This window comes from Heterocephalus glaber, unplaced genomic scaffold, assembly GCF_053883595.1.
Source record: "Heterocephalus glaber isolate CG9 unplaced genomic scaffold, H.glaber_assembly_v1.0 deba00001523, whole genome shotgun sequence".
Lineage (NCBI taxonomy): Eukaryota > Metazoa > Chordata > Mammalia > Rodentia > Bathyergidae > Heterocephalus > Heterocephalus glaber.
Genome location: NW_028258327.1, coordinates 26,024,802 through 26,039,239, shown reverse-complemented (window position 1 = coordinate 26,039,239; position 14,438 = coordinate 26,024,802). Strand labels below are relative to the sequence as shown.

The following is a 14,438-nucleotide window of genomic DNA, read 5'->3' as shown; positions in this document are numbered from 1 at the left end:
TATGTAAAGGTTCAAATTTCCAATGATGAATGTCATATTCTATACCTAAAATGTTCCAATAAAATAAAATTTTAAACAATTTCTATTGTATAACAATATCTATATGCTTCAAACTAGCTATGTCTCCCATCATTAAAAATCAAATCTTTACCATTGCTCTTTACCTCTTGATACATATAATCAGTGTGACAAGTCAGAATAGAGCTAAAGAATAGAAATTAAATCTTCATGCTATCTTGAAAGTTGGCTCTAATCTAGCAAATGAGTAATAGTATAGGCCTCATTCTCATTACTTTTCTCCATGCTCAAAGTCTAATATAGGGCTGGGGATTTAGCTCAGTGGTACTGCACCTGCCTCACAAGTGCAAGGCCCTGAATTTGATCCCTGGCACCAAAAAAACACACAACTCTATAGAAAAGACATTATTGTCCAGTTTCCCTGTATAATCTTACTCTCACTCCAACTATTACGTAAAGACTATATCCTATATAAGTAAATTTATATGAGCTCAATAGAATCATAATCTGCACTAAACTACAAAAAATAAAAGGAAAAAAAGGAAGCAATCAGAAAGCCAGGATACATCATTTTGAATTATCATTTTAAGATTATTGCATATCAACATTTTTTTAACAAATCATGGATTATTTATTTCAGGATACAGTGGCCACATTTCTAATCTATTAGCCTCCCATTTCCTTTCTTGAGCTTAAGAATTTATCTATTTGTTCTTTTGGAAACTACAAATCTTCTGGGAGTTCTGTTCATTGGCTGTTTTAGTTCTTTGTCTTTGAGAAACAGACTATTTCTCAGTGAAGCTTCAAAAATGATTTTTCCAAAGGAACCCCACCACAATGCAGTGACTGTGCCGGCAGTTACTCTAAGAAAACTCTCCCTATGAGTTGGCTAGAGAGGAAGAAATTGGGTAATTTCTTTGAAGCCATAAAGAGGAGGAGAGTAAACGACTTGCGACTAAAGAGGGTTTAGGTTCCAAAATGAATTTCCACATACAGGGAAAGGAGTGGTCTGGGACCAAAGTAGAAGACAAAGAACAATGTCTCTGCTTGCCACCTCCATGGTGCCCACTCTGGACCAGGAGTTTGGTTTTATTCTTTCTGCAACTCTTCTTGGAGTTTCAGACTTGTTCATCATTTAAAGTAAAATTTTAAAGAATAAAAAATAAATAAATGTCCTTCCAGAAGATGTTATGTCAAAGAATTATCACTTCAGCATATGTGATACTTGTGATCCACTAAGAATAATATGTCATTGTAACTAATGAAGTCCTCTTTTATAATAAATAAAATTATTGGCTTAGTCCTCCAATATTATACCAGCATGCTCAGAAGTATTTTCCTTAAATAAATACCTTGGTACTAAGAGCTTTTAAATTAATAAAAGTTTTAATTTCCATAAAGAATTATAATTGTAAATTATAAATATTATTAGCACTGAGATTCCTTCTCATTTTATAAATAATCAAACTAAAACTTCAAAAGGTGTTCAAGTTCACTCAGCTGGTTAGTGGGAAGATCACATGCAGAACCTACGTGTTCATGATTCCTATTGTTTGTCCACTCTTCTGACTGCTGGTCATAACCCAGTATTCTGTGAAGTTGTACATCGATATAATAGTGTCTCATGCAGATACAGCTTTTCAAATATTTCTGTAAGAAATCTAAGTTGAAATTCATAAATTGTAATTTCCATCATCCTTTAACATTGGTAAATGCTGATAAATTTAGCTTGCCATAGCAGATTTCACCAATTCAGTGCCTTCATTATAATATATAATATGTGAAATATGTAGTATCCTGTTATATGGTATGTGTAATATGTAGTATAATATATAGTATTGCATATTTCATATAATATATTTTGTATTATTTATGATTAATATGTATTATACATATTACTTACTGGGGTTCGGTGTGATATTTCAACACATGTACATGAGGTAGACTAATAAAATCCACATTCCCTTCATTCACCCTTCTCATAGTCAAACCCTTCCCAGTCTCCAGGAATCATTATTCTAAATCCAGATTGACTTGTTTTTTAGCTTCCACATATGAGAGAGAACATACTTGTTTTTCTGTGTCTGATTTGTTTCACTCAACATAATATCTTCCAGATCCACCCATTTTGTTACAAATAGCATGATTCCTTCTTCTTTATGGCTGAATAACATTCCACTGCATATGTGTACCACATTTTCTTTATCCATTTCCACCAATGATGGATACCAGGTTGATTCTCTATTGTAGCTACTGTGAATAGTGTCACAACAAGCTGGCATGCTGATTTCTTTTTAAAATTTGTCTAAACAAACATTAAAGCAACATCTCTGGCCATAATATATGCAGAAAGAAACTAATTCAAGTTTTACATTGAGCATATCAACAGGAATACTACACTAATCCTACTTGCTATGGAAACTGGAGAGTATACTAAGTCTCAATATTGATCTTAATAAATAAAGATTGACAATAGTATATTGATAACAGAGCATAAAATTATGTGTTGTGGCCCTAAATTGTATATTCTGGCAAAATACTTCACATCTGCAGGCCTGTTTTTCTTTAAATTAATATCACTTCTAAGCTCTAAGGGAAGAAATTTTAGGTTAGCTTCAATATAAAGTATATGTCTAAATTTTATGATTAAAAGAAGGAAATACTGCTGATATTAATCTAAGTGATGTAAAATACCAAGAAAATCAGAATTGATTAAAAATGGCATATTTGAGTGTTGTTCATAGTTACTAATGGAAAACATATTGTATTTGTGTAAACAATATGCTCAGAAGAGTGGCCTTAAACTTTAGACATGTAGCAGATGAGAAATTTCCCTGGAAATGATAAATGTTTGAATAACACCTCAGAGTTGTTGAGTATGGAGCTGGAAACTGAAAGTGAAGCAGGCAATGAGGAGATCTGAAGGAGAGGCACGAGGGACACCAAAATCACATCCACAGTTTCTGCATTCAAATTGCTACAAGTCTAGTTGGCAGGCAGAAATGTAAATGTAACCCACATGTTGGCTGGGTCATGTTGTCCTTTGAGATGTCCTATAAAACAGGACTGATTTCCAGGGGACTTGTCTTCTAAGGCTAATTTCACATTCTGATATCCTGCTGTTCCTGAACTCCCTTTCTCATAGCCACTCTTCAGCCTGAACTAACCAGATTCTGAATAGAGTCCTTCGTCCTTGATTTCAGCTGAAACATCACTCACACAAGGAATCTGCATGTGGCAGACATTATCAAAGGTTTGTGGTAATGGCAATGGGAAAAGAGAGGTTCTGTCATAGAGCCAAATAGCAAAGAACTCGATCAGAGAGATCTCTATGCTTAAAGTTCTCTAGCTACAATATTCTGGTCATTTTTGTCCAGTTTCCCAGCTTCCCACTATATTCTGCCTCTTTTACCTCTCTACTTTCTGTTGTTTATCCCTGAATATCCATTTCCCCTTAACCTCTTAAAGTTATTCTTTATTTTACTGTCTTCTTTCAGAGTAGGCTTTTAGAATTCCATCTTCTTCCTCTTAAGTAATCAGTGGGATGCTTTCCTAGAAATAGCTGCTGCCCTTAAGAGGAGCTCTTGGATCAGCTTTGAAAATAATAAACTTCTCCGTAGCAGCGTATATAATGCAGTAACATACTTCTTTCAAACCTAAGTCAATACTAGCAACAGCAGTAGTGGAGACTTTGGTTTTAATATCTCTATTCATAAAAATTATCTTTTTTCAGAGAGCTGTTATGAGGGTTGATTGGTTATGAATGGGGAATTCTAAGTTATATAGTAGTGCAATGTATACTCCTCAATAATTAGCAATGTCTGATGTATAGCAAGCATTCAACTAATTCAACAGCAATTCTTCTAGACTTAGTACATGGCAGCAAGAAAAAATGCAAATGCTGAACAAAAAGGCATCATAGATCCACCAATTGAAAACACTGATTTTTTGATGCAGGGTCTTTCTATTAGTCCAAGCCTTGAACTTACTATGTAGGCAAGTCTGGCTTCAAATTTGTGATCCTCCTGCCTGAGCCTCCTGATTGCTGAGATTAAAGGTGTGGATCACCATGTCTGACTTGAAAACATTTATCTTTGAAACAGATCATGAGGACATCCTAGAAGAGGAAACAAAATGGCAATGATATATAGTAAAGAAAACAGACAAAGAAATTCTTTAGAGGAGCAGTGATAAATAAATTAAAACAAGTGGTTGGCCAGGTTCCTGAATGTAACATAATGATTTTGAACTCAACACCATAAATTGAAAGCAAAAGCACTGCTGTTATATGTGATGTGACTGACAAATGAACTTTTCGCTATATAATAGCATCACATCATCCTGACCATTGATGTTAAAGTCTGTACTCCCTCCCTGGTCAAGCAGCACCCATGGAGTTGTGTTCACCCCAGGAATCCACACTTTGAGGAATTTCAACTCCAATTCACTGGAAAGAGGATAGTAAAATAATACAGGGGTCTGGAATTGTGACACACAAAAAACTACAAAAGGGAAGGGGTGTTTACCTTATAGAGTAGAAACTTTAAAGGTTTGATATAATAGACTGTGACATTCTTGAGAACAGGTTTTGGTTCTTTTGACCTTTGAGTCTTCAGTGCCTGCATATGGCCATTGCTCAATAAAGATCTGTTGAATAAGAACAAATGAATAACTGAATGCCCAGTTGTCATACAGAATAGCAATCAAATGAGTTCTTTGTATCCCTAAAGGGCAGAGGGTGGTGGAAACAGTAGATACAGAGATGGTAGCTTGACATAAAGAAGATTAACCAATGAATGGAGCTTCTGCAGAGAGGATCAAATTTCCAGGCCCACGCAAGTGCAAGCAAGCTTATCTCTGGAAAAGGAAGACTCAAATGTCACTTTGGGGCCAGGGATTTAGCTCAATGGTGCCAAGCCTGCCGGGCAAGCACAAGGTCCTAAGTTCAATCCCTGGTACTGGAAAAAAATGTCACTTATGCTCTGCTACTATCCAGCCTCATCAAAATGTTTGAATTTCTAGCATTATCTAGATTACATATAATGATTTGTGAGCATTTTGTTACATTATTTATGCATGCATAGCAAATTTCTCTGCAAAATTCTCTACTGAAGCTTAATCTTTTTGTTGCTTTTTGCTACATCTCATAAGTCAAGTATCACTGAGGAGAGATGACACATATGAGCACACAGTCAATTTCCATGACCTGAAATACATACACATTCCAGGAAGTTTCCAAACTATTCATCTACAGATGTGACGTCTTTTCAGATACCAGATGGTCCCTATGAAAATTACTCAAAAAACTAAAAATAGGACTACTATATTATTGAGCTATTCCACTCCTTGGTATACACACAAAGGAGTTAAAGTTAGCATACTATAGAGATACCTGATTGCCCATGTTTACTGAATCATTAGTTACAGTAATCAATGCATGAAATTTACAAAAGCCAAGATATAGAATCAAAATAGGTTCCTATCAATGGATAAACAGAGCCCGCTGCAGACAGGCAGGTCTGCAGACGTGGTCCCAAGGTTGCCAGTCACACTGAAAACACCGAATCAGCCCACTGTAGACAGGCAGGTCTGCAGACAGGGTCCCAAGGTTGCCAGTTGTGCTGAAAACACCAAATCAGCCCATGCCCCAGCAGCAATCCACTCCCCCCCCAACACTCCTTTGGCCTCTTCTCTGTACAGCCACCTGGTTCCACACTGCAAAGACCCAGAGAACACCAGACCACCAGACCACTGTACTGTAGCTAAGCAAGTTCGCAGCATTTAAAGAATTCCTGCCCAGAGGTAGGGGCTTCTGAGCCACTGTCCCACTGCTCCTGGTCCAGAGGAAGGGGCTGCCCGGCCACCATCCCTCCCACTGCCCCCAGCCCAGAGGAAAGGGCTTTTGGGCTACCATCCATCCCGCTGCTCCAGGCCCAGAGGTAGGGGCTTCTGAGCCACTGTCCCACTGCTCCTGATCTAGAGAAAGAGATTTCCAGGATGCCAAATATCCCACTGCTCCCAGCCCAGAGGAAGGGGCTTTTGGGCCACCATCCCTACTGCCACTCCTGGCCCTTGGACCACCTCTCCCAGCTCAGAGGAGATGAGCCACATGGACGTCAACAGCAACCCCCCTGCCCCCCCCCAGTCGAAATGAGAAAACACGTAAATAAATCTCAAAACCAGACTTCCAGATCACCTACAGCAACCCCAAAGGGAAATGAGATGGAACACTCTGATATTCAACCATCTGGACCCACTGAACTGGCAACAAAAGGGGATCTGGAAAAAATGAAATCAGAAAAAATTTCTCAGATAACAGGAGAAATTGTGCCCCTAGTGAAAGACATGATTAATAAATCTAGAGAAGAGCTCAAGAACATGATGGAATCCCAACATAGGAAACAAATGGAATCCATAAAACAGATGCAAATAGATTTCCAGGACATGAAAAACTCCATTGAAAGTCTACACAGCAGAATGAGCCAATGTGAGGACAGAATTTCAGATATAGAAGATAAGATTGCAATTAATGACCAGGAAAAGAAAAATTGCTTCAAAATTCTAAGGGAACATGAGAAAACAATCCAGCAGCTGCTAGATGATGCAAAGAAGAATAACATAAGAATGATTGCAGTCAATGAAGAAACAGGAGAGAGTGCAGATGACATAAAAAAAAATGTTCACAGAAGTAATGGCAGAAAATTTCCCCAGCAGGGGAAAAGAACTTGACATAGAGATAAGCGAGGCATATAGGACTCCAACTAGCTTTGATCAAAAAAAGTCTACACATAGGCATATAATTGTTAAGATTCCAGAAACTCAACAGAAGAACAAAGTTCTCCAAGCAGTTGGAGAAAAGAAATAAATCACAAACAAAGGAAAGCCCATCAGAATCACAGCAGACTTCTCAACACAAACCATCAAGGCAAGAAGAGCTTGGAGTGACATATTCCAAGCCCTAAAAGAAAACAGTCTCCAACCCAGATTGATGTACCCTGCAAAATTATCTTTCAAAATGGATGGAGAAATAAGATAAAAGAGCACCTTAGGAACTTTGTGAATACCAAACCAGTACTCCAAAGAATTTTACACAATATCCTAGGAACAGACATTGAGGATCACAACCCTAGAAAGCACAGCAGAATGTACCCATCTAGCACAACAGTAAATTAAATGTAAAGGGGGAGAACCCAAAAAAAAGAAAAAGTCATTACAATGATAAGTCAATACTTTTCAGTTATAACCATCAACATTAATGGTCTCAATTCACCAATCAAAAGAAATAGACTGGCAGAATGAATCAAGAAGCAAAATCCAACAATATGCTGCATACAAGAAACACACTTAATACAAAAGGAAACTCATAGACTGAAAGTTAAAAGGTGTAAAACAATACTCCATGCGACAGGAACCTGAAAAAAAGCAGGAGTAGCCATCCTCTTTGCAGATCAAGTAGATTTCAAACCAACACTGATTAAGAGAGACAAAGAAGGACACTACATCCTTGTAAAGGGAACAATCCAAGAGGAAGAAATGATGATCATAAATATCTATGCACCAAACACTAGTGCACCCCACTATATAAAACAAATACTAACAGACATGAAAAGTCATATATGCACTAATACAATTGTAGTGGGGGAACTCAACACCTCACTGTCACAAATAGATAGATCAACTAGACTAAAAATAAGTAATGAAATACTAGAACTCAATTGAACTCTTGAACAAATGAACTTAACAGATGTTTACAGAGTCTTCCACCACACAAAATCAGAATACACATTCTTCTCAACTGCACATGGGTCATTTTCCAAAATAGACCACATATTCACACATAGAACATGTTTAAGTAAGTGCAAAGGAATTGAAGTTATCCCCTGTATATTATCAGACCATACTGCGATGAAATTGGAGATCCATAGCAAAAGAAACTCAAAAAATTTCATAAACACGTGGAAATTGAACAACACACATCTGAATAACGAATGGGTCATAGAGGAAATTAAAGAAGAAATCAGAAAGTTCCTTCAAATGACAATGACAATGCAACATACCAGAATCTATGAGACACAATGAAAGCAGTCTTATGAGGGAAATTCATAGCAGTGAATGCTCATATTAGCAAAACAGAACAAGCCCAATTAAACAACCTGATGCTGAGCCTCAAGCTTCTAGAAAAAGAAGAGCAGGACAAACCTAAAGCTCATACAAAGGAGGAAATTATCAAAATCAGAGCAGAAATCAATGCAATGGAAACTAAGAGAATGATACAAAAAATCAATAAAGCCAAGAGTTAGTTCTTCGAAAGATTCAACGAAATTGACAAACCCTTAGTCAACCTTATCAGAAAAAGGAAAAAAAAAGGCTCAAATCCAAGCAATTAGGAATGAAAAGCGTTAAATTTCAACAGACCCAGCAGAAATCCAGAGGATCAACAATACCTACTTCCAGAACCTATACGCCAATAAGATGGAAAACACAGAAGAAATGAACAGATTCCTAGATAAATATGAATTACCAAAGTTGAACAAAGAAGACCTAAAATTTCTAAACAACCCAATATCAACCAATGAAATTGAAAATGTAATTAAAAACTTATCAACTAAGAAAAGCCCGGGCCCTGATGGCTTCATTGCTGAATTCTAAAAGACATTTAGAGAGAACTACTGCCACTACTGTTTAAATTCTTCACTGAAATTGAAAGGGAAGCAATACTCCCAAACTCATTCCTGGAAGCAAACATCACCTTGATCCCCAAGGTAGAGAAAGGCCCAACTGAAAAGGAGACCTATAGGCCAATCACACTAATGAACATAGATGCAAAAATCCTTAATAAGATACTGGCAAATAGAATGGAGAAGATCATTAAGAAGATCATACAGCCTGATGAAGTGGGATTCATCCCAGGGATGCAGGGATGGTTCAATATATCCAAACCAATCAATGTAATGCACTGTATCAATAGAGCCAAGGACAACAACCACATGATTAACTCCACAGACACAGAAAAAGCATTTGACAAAATCCAACATGCATTTATGATAAAAATCCTACAAAAAATTGGAATAGATTGTCTCTACCTCAAACTGATAGAAGTCATCTATGAAAAACCAACAGCCAATATCATATTAAATGGTCAAAAACTGAAATCCTTCACACTCAAATCAGGAACAAGACAAGGATGTCCACTATCACCACTCTTGTACAATATAGTTTTGGAAACATTAGCCACTGCAATTAGACAAGAGAAAGAAATAAAAGGAATAAAGACAGGAAATGAAAAGTCAAATTGTCATTATTTGCAGATGACATGATACTCTATATAGAAGACCCCAAGAACTCCACCAAAAGTCTTCTAGACTTAATAACCAAATTCAGTCAAGTAGCTGGTTACAAGGCCAACACACAAAAATCAATAGCTTTCCTCTACACAAATTACAGACTCACTGAGAGAGAACTAGGGCAAATAATTCCTTTCACAATAGCATCCAAAAAACTGAAATACCTAGGAATCAACCTAACAAAAGAAATCAAAAACCTCTTCTCTGAAAACTATAGCACTCTGAAAAGAGAGATTGAAGATGATATCAGAAAACGGACAGACATCTCCTGCTCCTGAGTAGGAAGGATGAATATAGTGAAAATGGCCATACTTCCAAAACTGCTATATAGATTTAATGCAATTCCAATTGAGATCCCAGCAGCATACTTCATGGACCTTGAGAAAAAAATCCAAAAATTCATTTGGAACAAGAAGAGACCCAGAATAGCAAAAGCAATTCTAGGTAACAGAGACATGGCAGAGGGTATCACAATCCCCAACCTGCAACTCTATTACAAAGCTATTGTGATAAAAACAGCATGGTACTGGCAAAGAAACAGACCTGATGACCAGTGGAACAGATTAGAAGATGCAGAAACAACACCAGACACACTCAGCCATCATATCTTCAATAAAGGAGCCAAACACCCTCACTGGAGGAAAGACAGCCTCTTTAATAAATGGTGCTCGAAAAATTGGGTTTCAACTTGCCAAGGATTAAAACTAGACCAATATCTCGCACCATGCACTAAACTAAAATTGAAGTGGATTAAAGACCTAAATATTAAAATAGAAATGCTGAACCAGTTGGAACACAGGTTAGGTAGAACTCTTGAAGACATTGGGGTAGGAAAAGATTTTATGAACAAAACCTCAGTTGCCCATGAACTAGCACAAACAATCAACAAGTGGGATCTCTTCCTATTGAAAAGCTTCTGCACAGCAAGAGAAACCACCAACAGTGTGAAGAGACAACCCACAAAGTGGGAAAAAATCTTCACCTGCTTTTCCTCAGACAAAGGTCTACTATCTCAAATCTACAAAGAACTTAAAAAAATCAGACCTCCCAAATTTAAAGACCCAATCCAAAAATGGGCATCTGAAATGAACAGACATTTCTCAGACAAAAAAGTAGAAATAGCAAATAAATACATGAAAAAATGTTCAACATCACTGGTCATTCAAGAGATGCAAATGAAAACAAAGCTGAGATTCCACTTCACTCCAAAAAGAATGGCTGCTATCATGAAATCAACCAATAACAAATGCTGGCGGGGCTGTGGGGAAAGAGGAACCCTGCTCCACTGCTGGTGGGAGTGTAGACTGGTGCAACCACTGTGGAAATCAGTATGGAGATACTTCAAAGAACTACGACTGCAAGTCCCATTTGACCACTGCTGGGGATCTTCCCCCCAAAATTAAAAGAAACATACCACAGTGATATATGTGCACCCATGTTCATAGCAGCACAGTTTGTGATAGCTAAAACTTGGAAATATCCCAAATACCTATCAACTAGAGACTGGATAAAGAAATTGTGGGGTTTTTTTTAATAAAATGGAGTACTACTCAGCCATAAAAAATGAGAAATTAGAGACATTTATAGCTATGGATGCACATTGAGGCGATACTCTTAAGTGAAATAAATAGGACACACATGAATAAATACCAAATAGTTTCTCTGGTGTGAGAAACTGAAAGTGTAAATATGGCCTAAAATGTTTGATAGGTAATGTGAAATAGGAAGAAAAGGGGCAAAGGGGAAAGAAGTGGGAGGGGTAGGGGAAAGAAAAGAAGGGAATGGAATTAATATGAGAAAATGGAAAAATAGAAACAAAATCTTTGTAAATAGGGAGGAATGCAGGGGTTGAAGGGAGGGCTGGGCGAGGGTGAAAAATAAGAACCAAGAGAGACTATGTAAAGGTGCAAATTTCCAATGATGAATGTCATTATATTGTATACCTAAAATGTACAAATGATTAGAATGCATAATCGATAATGCAAAATAGGAAGAAAAGGTCCAAAGGGGTAGGGGTAGTGGGAGGGGCAGGGGAAAGGAAAGAAGAGAAAGGAAAAATGCTGAGAAAGGGAAAAAATGGAAATAAAGTCTTTGTAAATAGGGAAAGGTGGAGGGGGTGAAGGGAGGGCTAGAAATGGGGAAAAAATAAGAACCAAGATGCATCATGTAAAGGTACAAGTTCCCAATGAGAAATGTAATTGTGTTATATACCTAAAATGTACCAATAATAGAATTTTTAAAAAATGGATAAACAGATAAGGAAAATGTGCTAAATATATGAAATGGAGTATTATACAGCCATAAAGAATTCATAAATATAACATGAAAGTGAAAAAAGAGGTTATTAGAGAAGATGAGGGGATACAGAGGAAAAGAAAGAAGACAATGAGGAAAGAGAGTAGATATGATCAAAGTATGTTGTATTCAAGTATGAAAATGACACTGTGAAACACATTGGTGTATTCAAGAAAAGAAGAACAAGACATAAAAGAAGTCAGGTGGTCCCACTGGCAAAAGTGGACATAGCAAATTTCAACATACTTTCCTTTGCCACCATTGCTCCTAAAAGGAACATACAATATTTACTTATATCTTCTAAAAGAATGCTGCCATATCTTGTCCTTTTATATTTCCACTTACACCCTCATCCTGGAAAAACCTTTCTGTTAACAATTATATTATTTTCTAAAACTTCATTTTTAAACTTAATTCAGCATCAAAACGTCATAACTTCATCTTGGAGACAAAAGGTTACTACCTAGGTGTGGTTCAATACAAACTCTGACTCAGTTTTCTGTAATCCCTAATACCTATTAATTTGCACAGTTTTAAGAGTAACAATTCACATGATTTTCCAAAGAAATTAAATCATCTTTATTAAACATAATGTTGTCTAGTAATTTTTAACTCAATTGTTTTCTTCTATAGTTCTTGGGAATTATCCAAAAAGGACTCTTACCATGTATATTACAAGACTAATTGAAGAAACTTGAAAAAAAGAAAAAGAACTAGGTGAAGAAAGAATGCTAACAAAGAAGGAAAGGTTTTTTATCTTTCACAACAAAATAATCCCTCAAAAGCCTATTTTACACCTTGAGGGTTTGACAAAATCTTCTGGCTGACCAAAATTTAGTCAGTTTCCCAAAACTTCTTTTAGGCTTACTTGTACACTTCCTTGTAAAATCCATTGTTAGCAATGAACCCTGATACATGAGTTTAGCAAGAACTCTAGCCCATAAATCTAATCAGTTTGCTCATCCTGCACCATTTGGCAGGTGATATCTGTTAGTTTAGCCAGAATCCCCCTTATTCCTGACGCTTCTTCTTAGTAATTTCTCACCTACTGACTCCAATCATGCTCCTTAGCTATAAGTTCCACTTGTCTATGCTATGTTCAGAATTGAGCCCAATCTCCAGCCCCAAATGCAAAATCTGGTCACTGTTGTTCCAATAAATATCACAGTAGTCTTGCATAAAGTCTTCCTTATTATGATATAACAAGAGTTATTGAACAATGTTTTTCTTTAACAGATGCTACGGATGTTCTAAATCTTCCCAATGAAAACCATTCTTTCAAAAAATCATCAGAACAAACCATTTTTAAAAGATAAACAGCATACTAATTTCAATGACTACCTCTGTCAAAAAATGAATCAAGAAGAACCCACATCCAGCTCTAAAAATGTTAAGAAACTGGGGCATAAGAGTACTTAAGGAGACTTAGCCAGTAGATTAATGTGTCAGCTATAATTTTAAAACTTACTCTTTTTATGGCATGGAAGTTCATTTATCTATTAAATATTTATTGAATGTCTATGCTGTGCCAGAAAATGTCATGACTTTGCTTTATTCAAATAAAAATAGGACAATATCCCTGTCCTAGAGAACTCTTAAAATTACTATTTTATCCTTCTCTTTCATCTTTATCTAGCAAGTCCTGATTGCAGGCATGATTATGTCACATATGAAATTGAACATTTTTTTAAAAAAATAAAATGATATAATAAGATTAAAAGTTTTGGAATAGAATATTAATATTTTATACATCATTATTTTCACACTTTATATAACTTAATATTATAATAAAATTAAGTCCAAATATTTAATTGAAGATATTACTCTATACTAAAATCTATTGTATCTCCCAAAGATTTCTCCTACAGTTATTCTACATAGATAAACATCATTCTCTCTTCCCCTCTGCTGACTTTTGTAATGAGTAGCAAAATGATCTGTAATAAGAGAGGAAATCCAGCCCATCAGTAAAGAAGACAATGGAAGTCAAAATTTTTCCAAACTTTAATTTGATATTAAGTAGCATCAACAGAATTCTAGTATACCAAGTCAAAATATGTTGCCCTAAGAACATTTGGCCTTGAAAATGTAAGAAGTTCTCAAGCACAAATATCAAACAAGAAAATTAGTCATTGAGAGATGATTTTCACAGAAATATGCAAGTTAATGAAATACTGTTTAGTAGAAGACTGACTTTCTAGTAAAAGTTACATATATATTTCCAAGAGGAGCATGTAATTTTAAAAATTTGTAAAATGGACTTGCCTGTGGAAACATTTTCTTAACAGAATGCCTTGCCAAACTTTTCAAGAAGCAGAATTATAAGTATGGGGGGTGGGTCAAGGAAATGATGTCTGTGAGCACATACCTCAGTGCTTGAACCAGAGCAGGTGTTCATGAAAACATACTGGGATCTGTAGTCACAGTAATGAAACTGATGCTGTTATCATCAATGACTGGCCCACAATAAAACACATACATAATGTTTCTGAAAACAGAAGATGAGACAAAAAGAGATGTTATGTACCACAGCATGCTAAGAACCCAAATTCATCATATTCTAATTACCACACCTGTACTATAAGATAGATTTATGTCAATTTTATGGGATGATAGAATGGAGGTTCTGAGTATGTGAGTTTCACAGCAGCTAAATAACTGGTCTCTCTGAACTTGGAATTAACTCTCCTTTGGAAACTACATTAATTTGTTAAATAAACTCTTGATTTTACACTATAGAAATTTTTTGGTTTTTATGTTTGCCTTATTTTATGACAAATG

The 14,438-nt window shown here is 36.1% G+C and overlaps 1 long non-coding RNA gene across 1 annotated transcript; it reads right to left on the bottom strand.

Moving 5' to 3' along the window:
* Window positions 1-1,508: 1,508 nt before the first annotated feature.
* Window positions 1,509-14,284, bottom strand: LOC147825007 (uncharacterized). Its single transcript, XR_015441569.1, has 4 exons — window positions 14,026-14,284; window positions 4,545-4,665; window positions 4,008-4,135; window positions 1,509-1,679 (listed from the first exon to the last, which is right to left on the bottom strand). It is a non-coding gene; the product is annotated as an uncharacterized LOC147825007 (long non-coding RNA).
* Window positions 14,285-14,438: the final 154 nt, after the last annotated feature.